Source organism: Salmo salar, unplaced genomic scaffold, assembly GCF_905237065.1.
Source record: "Salmo salar unplaced genomic scaffold, Ssal_v3.1, whole genome shotgun sequence".
In the NCBI taxonomy this organism is placed as follows: Eukaryota; Metazoa; Chordata; class Actinopteri; order Salmoniformes; family Salmonidae; genus Salmo; species Salmo salar.
Window position 1 is genome coordinate 21,081 of NW_025549899.1, and position 21,126 is coordinate 42,206.

Below are 21,126 nucleotides of genomic sequence, written 5' to 3' on the forward strand. Positions count from 1 at the left end.
CGAGAGGAGAACATTTCCCTATTGAACGACCATTGGTACGCCTGACAAATCCATTATAACAAACTACAACTACAAAAGACTTTGATCTCTGGTGGACAAACCAGAGACTTTCTGTCGACTGACTCTCCAGCAGACGGACAGGCCACAAAGGTCTACACTCGTAAATATGTAACTTGCAATTTATTTTCGAATGAGCGGCCGTTTATGTGCAAAGGGTTAGCATTTCCATGAGCCTAGATAACAGATGTGTGTACGATAGTGGAGTCCTTCGTCTGTTCTCCTGCTCTTTCTTACCTGCCCCTCCCATTCTATTGTCTACCAAGCCGTCATATCGATTTAGTCCACTAGGGACATTTCATGGCTTTGTGTTAGTAACCAATGAATAATCTATCCTGTGTGTTTTTATGTAATTCTGTGTGATTATTTAGTTAGTTAGTAAATAAATAATGAAGACAATTTGTAAATCCCTGATTCATCATTTATGCTAGGCTTCGTACACATATCCAAGGGTTTGCGACATTCAGAATATGACTGATGAGGTAATAATACATTAAGTTGTGAAGGTAATCGATAAGATATGAAAATATCTGAAGAGAGTTAAAATTTTCAAAAATGTAACTCTTTAAATAACATTTTCACCTGGTTCCCCGACTTCCTAGTTAATTACTGTTTACATGATTAGTTTAATTGTGCAGTAATTACACAGAGAATTGATTTGATAACATAAGTGTTCCCATTAATGATCGTCCACAGACACGAACGATAGAGAGTCAGCCAACGTTATGACATCTCCATGTTAGATCAACTATTATACAGTAGAGAACAGTCCTTCTAGACTCCATGTTTGATCAACTATTATATAATACAGTGTGACATTTTCTCTGTGTTTATCCACTCGTATGTTTAGAATAATGCTGCTTCTCTAATAACCAACTTTGTTGGGTTCATGTGTGTAACTGATTGACTGTACATGGGAGGAATCCACACTATCACTGAATAAGCAATTTCCCAGTACAGCCAGAACATTGCTCTGGGAACCAAAAGGAGTATCTCAGTTTCAAGGTAAGAAGCCTGGTGTGGTATCAGTCAGTCTCATGCAGGAACCAACCGTGCTTATATGACTTGTTTGTGTCGCAGTTTAAAGGGTCTCAAATCAAATCAAACTTTATTAGTCACATGCTCCGAATACAAGAAGTGTAGACTTTACCGTGAAATGCTTACTTACAAGCCCTTAACCAACAGTGCAGTTCAAGAAGAGTTAAGAAAAATATTTAGCAAGTAGACTAAACTAAAAAGTAATAATAATAAAAATTAACATCAGGCTTGTGTTGAGTCAGTGAACCTCGATGACTGAGATAATAAAGATGGATTCATTTCCTTTGAATTTGAGTCCTTAGTGGTGAATTTCCACAACAACAGAGAGAACAGTTATTCTGTTATCAATTCATTGTATTGTTATTGCATATGTTTTGTTGGTTTGATTATAATGTATTATTCATTTGCATTGTTATATATTGTATGTACTTGACAAGGTAAATAGAATGAGCAGAAAATAGTTTACGATTGATAGTACTTATCATAATCCTATTTAGCAGTTCAGAGTACCGAGGATGAATCCTATTTCTCACAGATCCATCTGTATTTATAGGAACAGTCATAGTCCCACCATTCTCCTGTGTCTGATGACCTGGAGTAGAAATACACACAGTTCTCAGCTCTTCCACCATTAGGATCTCCACTGTTCCAATACCTGTAGAAGAAACAACACACAGAATCAGGCTGTCCACTATTCCAATACCTGTAGGAGCAACAACACATAGGATCAGACTGTCCACTGTTCCAATACCTGTAGGAGAAACAGCACATAGCATCAGGCTGTCCACTTTTCCGTTACCTGTAGAAGAAACAACACATAGAATCAGACTGTCCACTGTTCCAATAACTGTAGAAGAAACAACACATAGAATCAGGCTGTCCACTGTTCCAATACCTGTAGAAGAAACAACACATTGAATCAGGCTGTCCACTGTTCCAATACCTGTAGGAGAAACAACACATAGAATCAGACTGTCCACTGTTCCAATACCTGTAGGAGAAACAACACATAGAATCAGACTGTCCACTCTGAACCTACTTCTCCAGACATTGATGTCATGGTGAAAAATAATTCATTTATGTCTTACTTTGTGGTCAGTGGTGTGTCGTCCACCCATTTCCAGGTCCCCTCAGAAACAGAGTCAGTCAGACCAATCCAGGCATAGTTCTTTCGTCCACATAACCAATTGACTAATGTCTGTCATTGTGGAAGAGATTCAACATTGTTAATACATAGCCATTACTACTCGTTATCTCTCTCTCTGTCTCTCTCTCTCTGTCTCTCTCTCACTGTCTCTCTCTCTTTCTCTCTGTCTCTCTCTCTCTCTCTCTCTCTCTCTCTCTGTCATTTAATTTCAATTCAATTTAAGAGCTTTATTGGCATGGGAAACATATGTTAACTGTCACGTCCTGACCATAGAAAGCTGTTATTTTCTATGGTAGAGTAGGTCAGGGCGTGACAGGGTTTTTTTCTTGTTTAGATTTTCTATGTTATGTTCTAGTTTTTGTATTTCTATGTTGGGCTTTTTGGGATGATCTCCAATTAGAGGCAGCTGGTCATCGTTGTCTCTAATTGGAGATCATACTTAAGTAGTTGTTTGTGGGAGGTTGTTTTTGAGTTAGTGTATGTTGCACCGCTTCGTCACGGTTTGTTGTTTTTGTTCTTTAGTTCATTTGTGTATCTTGCATAGTTTCACAGTTCAATAAAATATGTGGAACGATACACAAGCTGCACTTTGGTCCGCTCCTTCCGACGAACGATGGGACATTAACATCGCCAAAGAAAGTGAGCTAGATAATAAACAATACAAGTAAACATTACACTTACAAAAGTTCCAAAACAATAAAGATACTACAAGTGTCATATTATGAGGAAGTAGATAAAGTACAAAAGGGAAAATAAATATGGGTTGTATTTACAATGGTGTTTGTTCTTTACTGGTTGACCTTTTCTTGTGGCAACAGGTCACAAATCTTGCTGCTGTGATGGCACACTGTGGTATTTCACCCAGTAGATATGGGAGTTTATCAAAATTGGCTTTGTTTTCAAATTCTTTGTGCATCTGTATAATCTGAGGGAAATATGTGTCTCTCATAGAGTCATACATTTGGCAGGAGGTTAGGAAGTGCAGCTCAGTTTCTACCTCATTTTATGGGCAGTGTGCACATAGCCTGTCTTCTCTTGAGAGCCAGGTCTGCCTCTCTCAATAGCAAGGCTATGCTCACTAAGTCTGTACATAGTCAAAGCTTTCCTTAAGTTTGGGTCAGTCACATTGGTCAGGTATTCTGTTTAGGGCAAATAGCATTCTAGTTTGCTCAGTTTTTTGTTAATACTTTCTAATGTGTCAAGTAATTATCTTTTTGTTTTCTCATGATTTGGTTGGGTCTAATTATGTTGCTGTCCAGAGGCTCTGTGGGGTCTTTGTGTTTTTGAACAGAGCCCAGGACCAGCTTGCTTAGGGGACTCTTCTGCAGGTTCAACTCTCTGTAGGTGCTGGCTTTGTTATGGAAGGTTTGGGAATCGCTTCCTTTTCGGTGGTTGTAGAATTTAACAACTCTTTTCTGGATTTTGATAATTACTGGGTAATAAGCCGCAACTTTTTCCCACGCTATGAACCTCGCGGCTTAATATATGGATTTTTCCCGCTTTCAATTTTTTGGGGGAAATTCTTTTTTAAAATACTTCACTAAAACGGGCCGCATGCGAAGAGCAACTTATGGTCAAGTCTGCCAGTGGGTCCTGACAGCGTGGAGCATTGTCAAAAAATCCACTATCATCAACGGGTTTCGAAAGGCTGGACTGCTGCGTGTTGAAGAGGGCTCAGCGGGGGATTTGCCTCAGGATGAAAGTGACGAGAGCGACAATGAAAACGATCCAATATCGGATGAAGCAATTCTGAGGCTATTCAACTCCGACACCGAAGGAGATGACTTCAGTGCACAGGAGGAGGAAGATAGTGACCAATGACTTTCTTGGTAGGCTACTGTTTACTGCAAATTATTTATCTTTGTTACAAGCCGTGTTTCGTTAAAGCCTATTTATTTTTGTTACAAGCCGTGTTTCGTTAAAGCCTATTTATTTTTGTTACAAGCCATGTTTCGTTAAAGCCTATTGATAGGGTGACCATACGTCCTCTTTTTCCCGGACATGTCCTCTTTTTGGACCTAAAAAAATGCGTCCTGCCGGGATTTCTAAATCGCCCAAAATGTCCGGGATTCGGCTTTTGCTTTCTACTGTCTACGCACATTCATTGTGTGCGTTTTGAGGGTTTTTGCATTGCTTTGACCTTTCTCTTTAGGTCCCGCCTTCTCACACGCCACCATTGGTGGGTCATGTAGGCCTACGCAAACATTGGTCAAACTGCATCTCAATCATTACCCTCACCATGGCAACAGCCAAGAGACAGCAGCAGCTTGCTTGTCAACAGTGGCACATGGCTCCAGAACAGCGTAAAAATGCCCAAACGCAAATGTAAATTCACAGACGATTTACAGAGAAAGTTCCCGTGTTTTCGTCTTGGTCGGGATAACGTGTGAAGCAGAATGCATGACCTGCAAAGCTGGCAGGTACGTGTCAGTGTCAAATAAAGGTCCTAGCGACCTAGAAGCCCACATAAGCTCCGCAAAACACAAAATTGCAGCTAAAGGAGAGAGTTCGTTCAGGTAAATTAACTGACTATTTCGTGAGAGCAGGTAAAACAGAAGATGCTGTTACTGCTGTGGAGGGAGTTTTTGCATTCCACAACACGAAGCATCACATTAGGTACAGATCAATGGACTGCACATCTGCCTTGTTAAAAAGGCTTTCCCTGATTCTGAGACTGCGCGAAAATGTTCAAGTGCTCGTACTAAGACCGAAGCAATTGTTAACTTGTTATGGATAGGGGGCAGTATTTTCACGGCCGGATAAAAAACGTACTCGATTTAATCTGGTTATTACTCCTGCCCAGAAACTAGAATATGCATATAATTATTAGCTTTGGATAGAAAACACTCCAAAGTTTCTAAAACTGTTTGAATGGTGTCTGTGAGTATAACAGAACTCAAATGGCAGGCCAAAACCTGAGAAGATTCTGTACAGGAAGTACCCTGTCTGACCATTTCTTGGCCTTCTTTGCCATCTCTATCCAAAGCAGAGTATCTCTGCTGTAACGTGACACTTCCTGAGGCTCCCAAAGGCTCTCAGAAGGCGGCAGAACGTTGAATGATGACTTTGCTGTCTCTGGCTGAAAAACAGTAGCGCATTTGGTAAGTGGTCGATCTGAGAACAATGAGACAGGTGTGCGCGCGTGTACGAGACGACTCCATGTTTACATTTTCAGTCTTTGAACGAAAACAACGACTCCCGGTCGGAATATTATCGCTTTTTTACGAGAAAAATCACATAAAAATTGATTTTAAACAGCGTTTGGCATGCTTCAAAGTACGGTAATGGAATATTTCGAATTTTTTTGTCACGATTCGCGCCGGGCGCGTCACCCTCGTTACCCTTCGGATAGTGTCTTGAACGCACGAACAAAACGCCGCTATGTGGATATAACTATGTATTATTTGGAACCAAAACAACATTGGGTGATGAAGTAGAAGTCCTGGGAGTGCATTCTGATGAAGAACAGCAAAGGTAATCCAATTTTTCTTATAGTAAATCTGAGTTTGGTGAGTACCAAACTTGGTGGGTGTCAAAATAGCTAGCCATGATGGCAGGGCTATCTACTCAGAATATTGCAAAATGTGCTTTCACCGAAAAGCTATTTTAACCTGTTATGGCTAGGGGGCAGTATTTTCACGGCTGGATAAAAAACATACCCGATTTAATCTGGTTACTACTCCTGCCCGTAACTAGAATATGCATATAATTATTGGCTTTGGATAGAAAACACCCTAAAGTTTCTAAAACTGTTTGAATGGTGTCTGTGAGTATAACAGAACTCATATGGCAGGCAAAAACCTGAGAAGATTTCATGCAGGAAGTGGCCTGTCTGACAAGGTGTCGTTCCTCTTGTCTCTGTTTATTGAAGAGTGAGGATCTTAGCTGTCCCGTGACACTTCCTACGGCTGCCATAGGGTCTCAGAAGGCGGTAAAAAGCTGAATCATGGCTTTGCAGGCTCTGGCTGAAACAAAGTAGCGCGTTTGGGTAGTGGCTGGTTACAGTACTGTGAGACTCAGGCTCGTGCCCGCGTCGACCGTTTAGCTAAATGGACATTCCCGGTCGGAATATTATCGTTTTTTTACCAGAAAAATGGCATAAAAATGGATTTTAAACAGCGGTTGACATGCTTCGAAGTACGGTAATGGAATATTTAGATTTTTTTTGTCACGAATTGCGCCATGCGCGCGACCCTTCTTTACCATTCGGATAGTGTCTGGGACGCACGAACAAAACGCCGCTATTCGGATATAACGATGGATTATTTTGGACCAAACCAACATTTGTTATTGAAGTAGCAGTCCTGGGAGTGCATTCTGACGAAGACAACAAAAGGTAATCAAACTTTTATAATAGTAAATCTGATATTGGTGAGTGCTAAACTTGCCGGGTGTCTAAATAGCTAGCCCGTGATGGCTGGGCTATGTACTTACAATATTGCAAAATGTGCTTTCACCAAAAAGCTATTTTAAAATTGGACATATCGAGTGCATAGAGGAGTTCTGTATCTATAATTATTAAAATAATTGTTATGCTTTTTGTGAACGTTTATCGTGAGTAATTTAGTAAATTGTTAGCAAATTCCCGGAAGTTTGCGGGGGGTATGCTAGTTCTGAACGTCACATGCTAATGTAAAAAGCTGTTTTTTGATATAAATATGAACTTGATTGAACAAAACATGCATGTATTGTATAACATAATGTCCTAGGTGTGTCATCTGATGAAGATCATCAAAGGTTAGTGCTGCATTTAGCTGTCTTCTGGGTTTTTGTGACATTATATGCTAGCTTGAAAAATGGGTGTCTGATTATTTCTGGCTTGGTACTCTGCTGACATAATCTAATGTTTTGCTTTCGCTGTAAAGCCTTTTTGAAATCGGACAGTGTGGTTAGATAAAGGAGAGTCTTGTCTTTAAAATGCTGTGAAATAGTCATATGTTTGAAAAATTGAAGTTTTTGTATTTTTGAGGAATTTGTAATTCGCGCCACGCCTATCATTGGATATTGGAGCAGGTGTTCCGCTAGCGGAACGTCTAGATGTAAGAGGTTAAAATCGGACACCGTGATTGCATAAAGGAGTTCTGTATCTATAAAATAATTGTTATGTTTTTTGTGAACGTTTATCGTGAGTAATTTAGTAAATTCACCGGAAGTGTTCGGGGGGTATGCTAGTTCTGAACGTCACATGCTAATGTAAAAAGCTGTTTTTTTTATATAAATATGAACTTGATTGAACAAAACATGCATGTATTGTATAACATAATATCCTAGGAGTGTCATCTGATGAAGATCATGAAAGGTTAGTGCTGCATTTAGCTGTGGTTTTGTTTTTCGACCGGGAGACGTTGTTTTCGTTCAAAGACTGAAAGAAGAAAATGGTGTCTTCACGTGCACGCGTGCGCCCGTGTCATTGTTCTCAGATCGACCACTATCCAAATCCCCTACTGTTTTCCGCCCAGGGACTGCAGAGTCATCATTCAACGTTTTGGCGCCTTCTGAGAGCCTATGGGAGTCTTAGAAAATGTCACGTTACAGCAGAGATCCTCTGTTTTCCATAAAGAGGCTATAGAAGGCCAAGAAATGGTCAGAGAGGGCACTTCCTGTATGGAATATTCTCAGGTTTTGGCTGCCATATGAGTTCTGTTATACTCACAGACACCATTCAAACAGTTTTAGAAACTTTAGGGTGTTTTCTATGCAAATAAAATAATGATATGCATATTCTAGTTTCTGGGCAGGAGTAATAACCAGATTAAATCGGGTACGTTTTTTATCCGGCCGTGAAAATACTGCTCCCTATCCTAAACAGGTTAACGCTGTGATAGCACCACCTTCTGTCGACATAGTTCTGAAAGCACTAGAAGACATACCTTACTGTGGTGTTTCTACTGATGGGAGCAAACACGGTGCTGTGAAAATATTCCCTCTGCTTATTCAGTATTTTGATTGGAAGAATGGTGGCGTGCAAAGTAAATTAGTCGAAGTTAAAAACACTCCAAATGAGACAGCTGATACTAGGGTGACCATACTATTTTTTCTGTAGCTGGTCTCTTTTTCCCGGACATGTCCTCTTTTTTGAAAACTATAATATGGTCACCCTACTATTTATTTTTGTTACAAGCCGTGTTTCGTTAAAGCCTGTGTAACGTTCATTTGTTTCAATGTACCGGTAGGCACCTGCGGCTTATAGACGTGTGCGGCTTATTTATGTTCAAAATAATATTATTTTTTAAATTCAGTGGGTGCGGCTTATATTCAGGTGCGCTTAATAGTCCGGAAATTACGGTAATTCTGCTCTGCGTGCATTATTTGCTGTTTTACACAGAGGATATCTTTTAAGAATTCTGCATGCAGAGTCTCAATTTGATTTTTTGTTCCATTTTGTGAATTCTTGGTTGGTGAGCGGACCCAGACCTCACAACCATAAAGGGCAATGGGTTCTATAACTGATTCATTATTATTTTTTTGCCAGATCCTATTTGGTATGTCAAATTTTATGTTCCTTTTGATGGTATAGAAGGCCCTTCTTGCTTTGTCTCTCAGATCGTTCACAGCTTTGTGGAAGTTAACTGTGGCGCTCATTTTTAGGCCGAGGTATGTATCGTTTTTGTGTGCTCTAGGGCAACGGTGTCTAGATGGAATTTGTATTCATGGTCGTACTGAGATTTACTGTCAGGGCCCAGGTCTGACAGAATCTGTGCAGAAGATCTAGGTGCTGCTGTAGGCCCTCCTTGGTTGGGGACAGAAGCACCAGATCATCAGCAAACAGTAGACATTTGAGTTCAGATTCTAATATGGTGAGGACCGGGTGCTGCAGACTGCTCTAGTGCCAATTCGTTGATATATATGTTGAAGAGGGTGGGGCTTAAGCTGCATCTCTCTCTCTCTCTCTCCCTGTCAATTTCTCTCTCTCTCTTTCTCTGTCACTCTCTCTCTCTCGCTCACTCTCACACTTCTCTCTCTCTCTCCCTGTCAATCTCTCTCTCTCTTTCTCTGTCACTCTCTCTCTCACTCACTCTCACACTCTCTCACTCACTCTCACACGCTCTCTCACACACACACACACACACACACACACACACACACACACACACACACACACACACACACACACACACACACACACACACACACACACACACACACACACACACACACACACACACACACACACCTGTTTCTCTTGGCTGTTGATGACCACCAAGTGTGCTCCTCTATTTCTGCAGTCCTGTCTGCTCTCCTCCCAGGATTTGTAGTCAGTAGAGACGTAGTAACAACTGCTACCAAGCTTCTTCCATCCTTGAGGACACACTATAAATTGAACATTTCTTGCTTTAGTCACTTTAATACAACATTGAATTAAGTATCAATCACACACTCAAGGAAGACAGGGCACTAACTAATGGATGGTTTGGAAGTCATACATTTTTTCTCACATTTTTAATTTAATATAAGTTAAATTCCTGTCTGTAAGTGACATGTGAACTGATACAGAGACTGTCAAACAGAACAGTCATGAGACTATTTGACTCACCTTTCTGAACTAAAGATTGTAGCTGGTCTCTCTCTCTGGTCAGTGTGTTGTAGCTGGTCTGTAGCTGGTCTCTCTCTTTGGTCAGTGTGTTGTAACTGGTCTGTAGCTGGTCTCTCTCTTTGGTCAGTGTGTTGTAGCTGGTCTGTAGCTGGTCTCTCTCTTTGGTCAGTGTGTTGTAGCTGGTCTGTAGCTGGTCTCTCTCTTTGGTCAGGGTGTTGTAACTGGGCTGTAGCTGGTTTCTCTCTTTGGTCAGGGTGTTGTATCTGGTCTGTAGCTGGTCTCTCTCTTTGGTCAGGGTGTTGTTGCTAGTCTGTAGCTGGTCTCTCTCTTTGGTCAGGGTGTTGTTGCTAGTCTGTAGCTGGTCTCCCTCTTCAGTCAAGTTGTTGCCGCTGGTCTGTAACTGGTCTCCATCTTTGGTCAGGCTGTTATAACTGGTGAATTGGTTTCTCTCTGTGAAATAATTTGATCATTGAACAAGATAACAGTGGAAATGTTAATCAGACATTACCAGGGTTGGAGTCAGTTGCATTTCAGGAAGTACACTGGAATTCCAATTGATTTCCAAATCTTGGAATTGGAATTTGGTTTACTTTCTGATTTGACTGAAATGTAAATGTAATTGAACCCTGGTCATTACATCACTGATGATGAAGAATGTTTGAGTGAGAACATAAACTCACGGTAGAGTAACAGGCCTATGATCCCAGCCAGTAGGAGAACACACAGCAGCCCCAGACACACTGCAGCAGCTCCAGAGTATCTCTTCCACCACTGACAAAACACTGAAGCACAAATTATTACCATAAGAACTCGTTGTATTTGGTGTCTACATATGTGTCCAGTTTCTCTTTGAAAAACGTATGGTTGACATGGAACAGAACACCAGAACTGAGTTCCAGAACCTCTAACAGATTATTGGCTTGAACATAATGCAGAGTCCAGGTACCCAAATGACTGGGACAGAACACCAGAACTGAGTTCCAGAACCTCCAACAGATTATTGGCTTGAACATAATGCAGAGTCCAGGTACCCAAATGACTGCCAACACCTATTTCAATCAAAATCTAATTTCATTTGTCATTTGCTTCGTAAACAACAGGTGTATGCTAATAGTAAAATGCTGAATTACGGGTCCTTTTCCAACAATTCTGAGTTGAAGATGCAACATTTAAAATAGTGGCACAATAAATAAATACACAGTGAATAACAAAGAAGAATAACCTGTAAAAATATGACTACAGTGCATTTGGAATGTATTCAGACCCTTAGACTTTTTTCACATTTTGTTACGTTACAGCCTTATCCTAAAATTGATTCAATTGTTTTTTTTCCTCAACAATCTAGATACAATACCACATAATGACAAAGCAAAAACAGATGTTTTGAAATGTTTGCTTCTTGGGTATGACGCTACAAGCTTGGCACACCTGTATTTAGGGAGTTTCTCCCATTCTTCTCTGCAGATCCTCAAGCTCTGTCAGGTTGGATGGGGAGCGTCACTGCACAGCTATTTTCAGGTCTCTCCAGAGATGTTAGATCGGGTTCAAGTCCGGGCTCTGGCGGGGCCACTCAAGGACATTCAGAGACTTGTCTCAAACCCAATCATGTGTTGTCTTGGCTGTGTGCTTTGGGTCGTTGTCCTGTTGGAAGGTGAACCTTCACCAAGTCTGAGGTCCTAAGCACTCTGGAGCAGGATTTCATCAAGGATCTCTCTGTACTTTGCTCTGGTGGTGGCAGGTTGCCTCCAGACGGGATGCTGGGCATTCAGGCCAAAGAGTTTAATCTTGGTTTCATCAGACCAGAGAATATCATGGTCTGAGAGTCTTTAGGTGCCTTTTGGCAAACTCCAAGTGGGCTGTCATGTGCCTTTTACTGAGGAGTGGCTTCCGTCTGGTAACTCTACCATAAAGGCCTGATTTGTGGAGTGCTGCAGAGATGGTTGTCCTTCTGGAAGGTTCTCCCATCTCCACAGAGGAACTCTAGAGCTCTGTCAGAGTGATCATCACCTCCCTGACCAAGGCCCTTCTCCCCCAATTGGTCAGTTTGTCCGGATGGCCAGCTTCAGGAAGTCTTGGTGGTTCGAAACTTCTTCCATTTCAGAATGATGGAGGCCACTGTGTTCTTGGGACATTCAATGTTGCAGACATTTTTTGGCACCCTTCCCAAGATCTGTGCCTCAACAAAGTCCTGTCTCGGAGCTCTACGGACAATTCCTTCGACCTCATGGCTTGGTTTTTGCTCTGACATGCACTGTCAACTTTGGGACCTTATATAGACAGGTGTGTGCCTTTCTAATCATGTTGAATAAATTGAATATTCCACAGGCTGACTCCAATAAAGTTGTAGAAACATTTCAAGGATGATCATTGGAAACAGGATGCACCTGAGCTCAATTTTGAGTCTCATAGTAAAGGGTCTGAATAATTATGTAAATAAGGTATTTCTGTGTTTTTCATATATATACATTTGCAAAAATGTCTAAAAACCTGTTTTTGCTTTGTTATGGGGTATTTTGTGTAGATTGATGAGGAAAATGTTTTATTTAATACATTTTAGAATAAGGCTGTAATGTAACAAATTATGGAAAAATACTTTCCGAACACACTTTATATACTGGGAGTACCTACCGATGTGTAGGGGTACGAGGTAATAGAGTTAGCTATGTACAGGGAGTACCAGTACCAAGCTGATGTGTAGGGGTACGAGGTAATAGTGGTAGCTATGTACAGGGAGTACCAGTACCAAGCTGATGTGTAGAGGTACGAGGTAATAGTGGTAGCTATGTACAGGGAGTACCAGTACCAAGCTGATGTGTAGGGGTACGAGGTAATAGAGGTAGCTATGTACAGGGAGTACCAGTACCAAGCTGATGTGAAGGGGTACGAGGTAATAGAGGTAGCTATGTACAGGGAGTACCAGTACCAAGCTGATGTGTAGGGGTACGAGGTAATAGAGGTAGCTATGTACAGGGAGTACCAGTACCAAGCTGATGTGTAGGGGTACGAGGTAATAGAGGTAGCTATGTACAGGGAGTACCAGTACCAAGCTGATGTGTAGGGGTACGAGGTAATAGAGGTAGCTAGTGCCTTCAGAAAAGTGCATTGTTCCACATTTTGTAGTTACTGACTGAATTTTAAATGATGTTTTGTTACTGACCTGCACACAATACCCCATAATGTCAAAGAGGAATTATGTTTGTTATATACATATATAAAAAATGTAAATATGAAATGTCTTGTTTTAATAAGTATTCAACCACTTTGTTATGGCAAACCAAAATAATTATAGTGTTTAACCATCTAGAGTCTGAGCCCTGTCTAAGCTGGGTGGGGGGTTCTAAACTAACATATGGAATTGTTTTAAGATGGTCATATTTAGTTATTTGGTTTAGAATTTTAAGTAAATAATTTCAAAAAATTATTGGATGAAACATTCAATTTGGCATTTCTGCTATTAGCCAATAGAAACGGATTGAATAACATACAGTGGCTTGCGAAAGTATTCACCGCCCCTTGGCATTTTTCCTATTTAGCAGCCTTACAACCTTAAAATAGATTTTTGGGGGGTTTGTATCATTTGATTTACACAACATGCCTATCACTTTGTAGATGCTAAATATTTTTTATTGTTTAAACTTCTTAAGGCTAGGCCTCTCGCTAGCGGGACACCTGTCGACAACATCCCGTGAATTTGGAGGGCGCGCAATTCAAATAAATAATCATAAAAATTATGGATATTAAACATTTATGCTTTAGCAGTATGCTTAGGGTCAATGTCCTGCTGGAACGTGAACCTCCGTCCCAATCTCAAATCTTTGGAAGACTGAAAAAGGTTTCCCTCAAGAATTTCCCTGTATTTAGCGTCATCCATAATTCAATTCTGACCAGTAGCCCAGGCCCTGCCGATGAAAAACCTCCCCACAGCATGATGCTGCCACCACCATGCTTCACTGTGGGGTAGTGTTCTCGGGGTGATAAGAGAAGTTGGGTTTGCGCCAGACATAGCGTTTTCCCTGTTGGTCAAAAAGCTAAATTTTAGTCTCATCTGACCAGAGTACCTTCTTCCATATGTTTAGGGAGTCTCCCACATGCCTTTTGGCGAACACCAAACGTGTTTGCTTATTTGTTTCTTTAAGCAATGGCTTTTTCCTGGCCACTCTTCCTTAAAGCCCTGCTCTGTGGAGTGTACGGCTTGAAGTAGTCCTATGGACAGATACTCTAATCTCCGCTGTGGAGCTTTGTAGCTCCTTCAAGGTTATCTTTGGTCTCTTTGTTGCCTTTCTGATTAATGCCCTCCTTGCCTGGTCCGTGGTGCCATATTCTTTCCATTTTGTAATATTGGATTAAATAGTGCTCCGCGGGATGTTTAAAGTTTCGGATATTTTTTATCTGTATTTCTCCACAATTTTGTCCCTGATCTGTTTGGGGAGCTCCTTGGTCTTCATGGTGCCGCTTGCTTGGTGGTGCCCCTTGCTTAGTGGTGTTGCAGACTCTGGGGCCTTTCAGAACAGGTGTATATATACTGAGATCACGTGAAAGATTAATTGGCACTTAGATTGCACACAGGTGGACTTTATTTAACTAATTATGTGACTTCTGAAGGTAATTGGTTGCACCAGATCTTATTTAGGGGCTTCATTGCAAAGGGGGTGAATACATATGCACACACCACTTTTCCATTTTTATAAGTCATTTTTTCATTTCACTTCACCAATTTCGACTATTTTGTATGTGTCCATTACATGAAATCCAAATAAAAATCTATTTCAATTACAGGTTGTAATGCAACAAAATAGGTAAAACGCCAAGGGGGATGAATACTTTTGCATGACACTGTATTCACTACATGGAACAGATTGTCATTACTGCTATTAGCCCATAGAAACACATTGAATAACAGATTACTGCTATTAGCCCATAGAAACACATTGAATAACAGATTACTGCTATTAGCCAATAGAAACACATTGAATAACAGATAGTCATTACTGCTATTAGCCAATAGAAACACACTGAACAACAGATAGTCATTACTGCTATTAGCCAATAGAAACACATTGAATAACAGATAGTCCTTACTGCTATTAGCCAATAGAAACACATTGAATAACAGATAGTCATTACTGCTATTAGCCCATAGAAACACATTGAATAACAGATTACTGCTATTAGCCAATAGAAACACATTGAATAACAGATAGTCATTACTGCTATTAGCCAATAGAAACACACTGAATAACAGATAGTCATTACTGCTATTAGCCAATAGGAACACATTGAACAACAGATAGTCATTACTGCTATTAGCCAATAGAAACACACTGAATAACAGATAGTCATTACTGCTATTAGCCAATAGAAACACATTGAATAACAGATAGTCATTACTGCTATTAGCCAATAGGAACACATTGAATAACAGATAGTCATTACTGCTATTAGCCAATAGAAACACATTGAATAACAGATAGTCATTACTGCTATTAGCCAATAGAAACACACTGAATAACCGATAGTCATTACTGCTATTAGCCAATAGAAACACATTGAATAACAGATAGTCATTACTGCTATTAGCCAATAGAAACACATTGAATAACAGATTACTGCTATTAGCCCATAGAAACACATTGAATAACAGATAGTCATTACTGCTATTAGCCAATAGAAACACATTGAATAACAGATTACTGCTATTAGCCAATAGAAACACATTGAATAACAGATAGTCATTACTGCTATTAGCCAATAGAAACACACTGAATAACAGATAGTCATTACTGCTATTAGCCAATAGAAACACATTGAATAACAGATTACTGCTATTAGCCAATAGAAACACATTGAATAACAGATAGTCATTACTGCTATTAGCCAATAGAAACACACTGAATAACAGATAGTCATTACTGCTATTAGCCAATAGAAACACATTGAATAACAGATTACTGCTATTAGCCAATAGAAACACATTGAACAACAGATAGTCATTACTGCTATTAGCCAATAGAAACACACGGAATAACAGATAGTCATTATTGCTATTAGCCAATAGAAACACACGGAATAACAGATAGTCATTACTGCTATTAGCCAATAGAAACACATTGAATAACAGATTCACTACATGGAACAACAGATAGTCTCCCAAAATATCAAAAGGAAGTTTGTTCTGAAGTGTCTGTCCTATATCTGAGAGATATTAGAAAGATCAGGAAACATTTTACTAATATTTTTTACATGTATTTATCCCTTTATTTTAGGCACTAAACTATCTCCATATATACATCCATAAATGTTTTAAACTGGTACTGGGGACCTTCAGAGTCTTGTGAGGCTTGTAGACGTCCTAAATGGAGAACCCCATCACGTTTGTGAGAGTCTCATCTTTCAATAGAGGGGTTATAATAGTTTGTAGGCCAAACCGTTCGGACGCTACGTAAGATTTTGAGAGAAGACCGATTTTCAGGATGTCTCATGGTCTGACAAACATCGCTCCTTCTCTGCCACATTTCACCACATATACGGAAGGGTGATATCTGAGGATGGATCAACATTGTAGTTACTCCGCAATACTAACCTACTTGACAGAGTGAAAAGAAGGAAGCTTGTACAGAATAAAAAATATTCCAAAACATGCATCTTGTTTGCAACAAGGCACTAACGTAATACTGCAAAAAAATGTGGCTAAGCAATTCACTTTTTGTACTGAATACAGGGGGGCAATCCAACACAACACATTACTGAGTACCTCTCAATATTTTCAATCATAGTGGTGGCTGCATCATGTTATCGGTATGCTTGTAATTGTTAAGGACTGGGGAGTTTTTCAGGATAAAAAAATTCTACAACGGAGCTAAGCACAGGAAAAATCCTAGAAGAAAACCTGGTTCAGTCTGCTTTCCACCAGACAACCTACAACACAAGGCCAAATCTACACTGGAGTTTGCAGAGTTACAGTTGTGATCTAAATCTGCTTGCAAATCTATGATAAGACTTCAAAATGGTTGCCAAGCAATGATCAACAACCAATTTGACAGAGCTTGAAGAATTTTGAAAAGAATAACTGGCAAATATTGTCCAGGTGTACAAAGCTCTTAGAGACTCACCCAGAGTCTCACAGCTGTAATCGCTGCCAAAAGGGATTCTAACATGTATTGACTCAGGGGTGTGAATATTAATTTAAATGAGAAATGTCTGTATTTATATGTGTGTGCGTGTGTGTGTGTGTGTGTGTGTGTGTGTGTGTGTGTGTGTGTGTGTGTGTGTGTGTGTGTGTGTGTGTGTGTGTGTGTGTGTGTGTGTGTGTGTCAGTGTCTAGCACTATACCAGGATAAACTGTTACCTGAATGTTGATCACCAACTCCATCCTTCTTGCAGGGCATGATGGGTCTTTCGTTGTTGTATATTTGATCATTAAAATCCATGGTCTCTATTTTATTTATTTTTTTGCCTCTAAATCCATCGCTGTTTTCATAGATTTCCTCTGACATCTTTACACACGTGTGTTCAAATGCAGTAACTTCTACTGTTGTAACTTCTACTGTTGTAACTTCTACTGCTGTAACTTCTACTGTTGTAACTTCTACTGTTGTAACTTCTACTACTGTAACTTCTACTGCTGTAACTTCTACTACTGTAACTTCTACTGCTGTAACTTCTACTACTGTAACTTCTACTACTGTAACTTCTACTGCTGTAACTTCTACTGTTGTAACTTCTACTGCTGTAAAGTCTGCTGTTAACTCAGTTGTAGGTTTGTGTCTGTTCTCTGCACAGCTGGAGCCTCTGTGTGACTCAGTCTAATGTAAGAGACAGTTTTAACTGTCAACCTCATTAAAGGGGAAACTGTCTAACCAATAGTATGACACTAACAACCACCATGTGACCACAGACTTATTTTCTGAAAACCATGTTTGTTTACCACAGTATAGATTAGTTTGTATATTTAGTTTATATTAGTTTAGTTTACCACAGTGTAGATATGTTTTACCATGTGATTAAAGCATTGACGTGACAATATATTTACATGGAGTAAAATGGGACCCTGTGAATTCACACACACATCACAGAGCATGACTGTAGTTCTGAGAGGTTACGTATCACTACACAGCGGATTCTACTAATCACAGCTTGATGATGAAGAGTTAATTATTATCTTTGTAGTGTTGTGGCAAGAACTAAAACGAGCACCTCTTGGGGTTCCCAGGACTGAGTTTAGGAAATGCTGCATTAAGTCTTGCACTCTGTGGTCGGCCATCAATGACCATGTAGAGTTTTATACACTATGCTGTGTCCTGTGTGACATGGACACTAGAGAGAATAGTTATTCAGAGATGTTTACTCACACTTCTCCTTTCCTCTTCCGGGGAGGGAGAGAGGGAGGGGGGTCTAAATGTCTCTCTCTCCATATCTGTCTAGCTGTGTCTCTTTCTGTATCTCCCTCTCCCCCCCCCACTCTGTCTGCTGTGTCTCTTTCTGTATCTCCCCCCCCACTCTGTCTATCTGTGTTTCTCTCTGTATCTCCCTCTCTCCCTCCCCCCACTCTGTCTAGCTGTGTCTCTCTCTGTATCTCCCCCCCACTCTGTCTAGCTGTGTCTCTCTGTATCTTCCCCCCCCACTCTGTCTAGCTGTGTCTCTCTCTGTATCTCTCCCCCCACTCTGTCTAGCTGTGTCACTCTCTGTATCTCTCCACCCCCCCCCACTCTGTCTAGCTGTGTCTCTCTGTATCTCTCTCCCCCCACTCTGTCTAGCTGTGTCTCTCTCTGTATCTCTCCCCCCCACTCTGTCTAGCTGTGTCTCTCTCTGTATCTCTCCCCCCACTCTGTCTAGCTGTGTCTCTCTCTGTATCTCCCCCCCACTCTGTCTAGCTGTGTCAGAGAGGGCCTAAGGTCTACAATTACTCTCACTTCTCCTTCCCTCTTCCTCATTCTCTATTTACATCAAAACAAGCAAAACACTACCAACTCTCTGTTTATCAGAGGACAGTATGGTGTCACTAAGTACAGAAGTGTGATGGGTGTAACAGCAGCTCTGTGTGAGAGTTCGCGTGACACATGTTTCTAACTGGAAAAAAGGCAAACCACTTACTGTACATTGCATGTTTGATCATTTGCATAAGACCTGGCTCGGATTAGAGTACTACACTTCTCAAGGGGTGTGTCTGGGGAGTCCTGTTTGTAATTCCTCCCTTCCTTCACCAGTAATAAGGGGTGTGTCTGGGGAGTCCTGTGTGTAATTCCTACCTTCCTTCACCAGTAATAAGGGGTGTGTCTGGGGAGTCCTGTGTGTAATTCCTCCCTTCCTTCACCAGTAATAAGGGGTGTGTCTGGGGAGTCCTGTGTGTAATTCCTACCTTCCTTCACCAGTAATAAGGGGTGTGTCTGGGGGAGTCCTGTGTGTAATTCCTACCTTCCTTCACCAGTAATAAGGGGTGTGTCTGGGGAGTCCTGTGTGTAATTCCTACCTTCCTTCACCAGTAATAAGGGGTGTGTCTGGGGAGTCCTGTGTGTAATTCCTCCCTTCCTTCACCAGTAATAAGGGGTGTGTCTGGGGAGTCCTGTGTGTAATTCCTCCCTTCCTTCACCAGTACTAAGGGGTGTGTCTGAGGAGTCCTGTGTGTAATTCCTCCCTTCCTTCACCAGTAATAAGGGGTGTGTCTGGGGAGTCCTGTGTGTAATTCCTCCCTTCCTTCACCAGTAATAAGGGGAGTGTCTGAGGAGTCCTGTGTGTAATTCCTCCCTTCATTCACCAGTAATAAGGGGTGTGTCTGGGGAGTCCTGTGTGTAATTCCTCCCTTCCTTCACCAGTAATAAGGGGTGTGTCTGAGGAGTCCTGTGTGTAATTCCCCTGTTTCTTCACCAGTAATAAGGGGTGTGTCTGGGGAGTCCTGTGTGTAATTCCTACCTTCCTTCACCAGTAATAAGGGGTGTGTCTGGGGAGTCCTGTGTGTAATTCCTCCCTTCATTCACCAGTAATAAGGGGTGTGTCTGGGGAGTCCTGTGTGTAATTCATCCCTTCCTTCACCAGTAATAAGGGGTGTGTCTGAGGAGTCCTGTGTGTAATTCCTACCTTCCTTCACCAGTAATAAGGGGTGTGTCTGGGGAGTCCTGTGTGTAATTCATCCCTTCCTTCACCAGTAATAAGGGGTGTGTCTGAGGAGTCCTGTGTGTAATTCATCCCTTCCTTCACCAGTAATAAGGGGTGTGTCTGAGGAGTCCTGTGTGTAATTCCACCCTTCCTTCACCAGTAATACGGGGTGTGTCTGAGGAGTCCTGTGACATTGGAGTGAATTCCCTGTATGCCCCGCCCATCTGACTCCCATTGACCCCAACACCTCTGGATGTTTGACATTACCATTTGTATCAAATTGTATTGACCTCAGGACTCCGGTTCACCTCCTCAGGACTCCGGTTCACCTCCTCAGGACTCCGGTTCACCTCCTCAGGACTCCGGTTCACCTCCTCAGGACTCCGGTTCACCTCCTCAGGACTCCGGTTCACCATCACACAGTGATTTCAGAAAGTATTCAGACCCCTTGACTTTTTCCACATTTTGTTACCTTATTCCTCTCCATCTCTTTCTCTCTCTTAATTAAATTACATTCAAAGGGATTGATTGGCATGGGAAACACATGTTTACATTGCCAAAGCAAGTGGAATGTAAAAAAACTAAAGGGAAATGAACAACTGAAACATTAGTAAACATTACACTCACAAAAGTTGTAAAAGAACATAGACGTTTCAAAAGTTATATTATTGACTAGGTACTGTGTTGTAACAATGTGCAAGTAGTTGAAGTATGAAAGGAAACAGATAAAAATAGGTTGCGATGGTGTTTGTGTTCCACTGGTTGTCCCGTTCTGGGTCACAATTCTTGCAGTTGTGGTGACACACACCTAATAGATATGGGAGTTTCTCTCTCTCTGTGTGTGTGTGTGTGTGTGTGTGTGTGTGTGTGTGTGTGTGTGTGTGTGTGTGTGTGTGTGTGTGTGTGTGTGTGTGTGTGTGTGTGTGTGTGAGAAAAGGAGAAAGAGGTAGTGAGAGGTTGAAAATGTGTGTGTTCTTAGTTACCATCCATGTCTCGGTCATATCCCTTTGACTAGCTGTTATCAGTCATATCCCCAGACTAGCTGTTATCAGTCATATCCCCAGACTAGCTGTTATCAGTCATATCCCCAGACTAGCTGTTATCAGTCATATCCCCAGACTAGCTGTTATCAGTCATATCCCTTTGACTAGCTGTTATCAGTCATATCCCTTTGACTAGCTGTTATCAGTCATATCCCCAGACTAGCTGTTATCAGTCATATCCCCAGACTAGCTGTTATCAGTCATATCCCCAGACTAGC

The 21,126-nt window shown here is 41.1% G+C and overlaps 1 long non-coding RNA gene across 1 annotated transcript; it reads right to left on the reverse strand.

The window, feature by feature from the left end:
- Positions 1-466: 466 nt before the first annotated feature.
- Positions 467-9,863, reverse strand: LOC123738996 (uncharacterized). Its single transcript, XR_006767587.1, has 4 exons — positions 9,777-9,863; positions 9,417-9,553; positions 2,184-2,293; positions 467-1,750 (listed from the first exon to the last, which is right to left on the reverse strand). It is a non-coding gene; the product is annotated as an uncharacterized lncRNA (long non-coding RNA).
- Between the last annotated feature and the right edge of the window lie 11,263 nt (positions 9,864-21,126).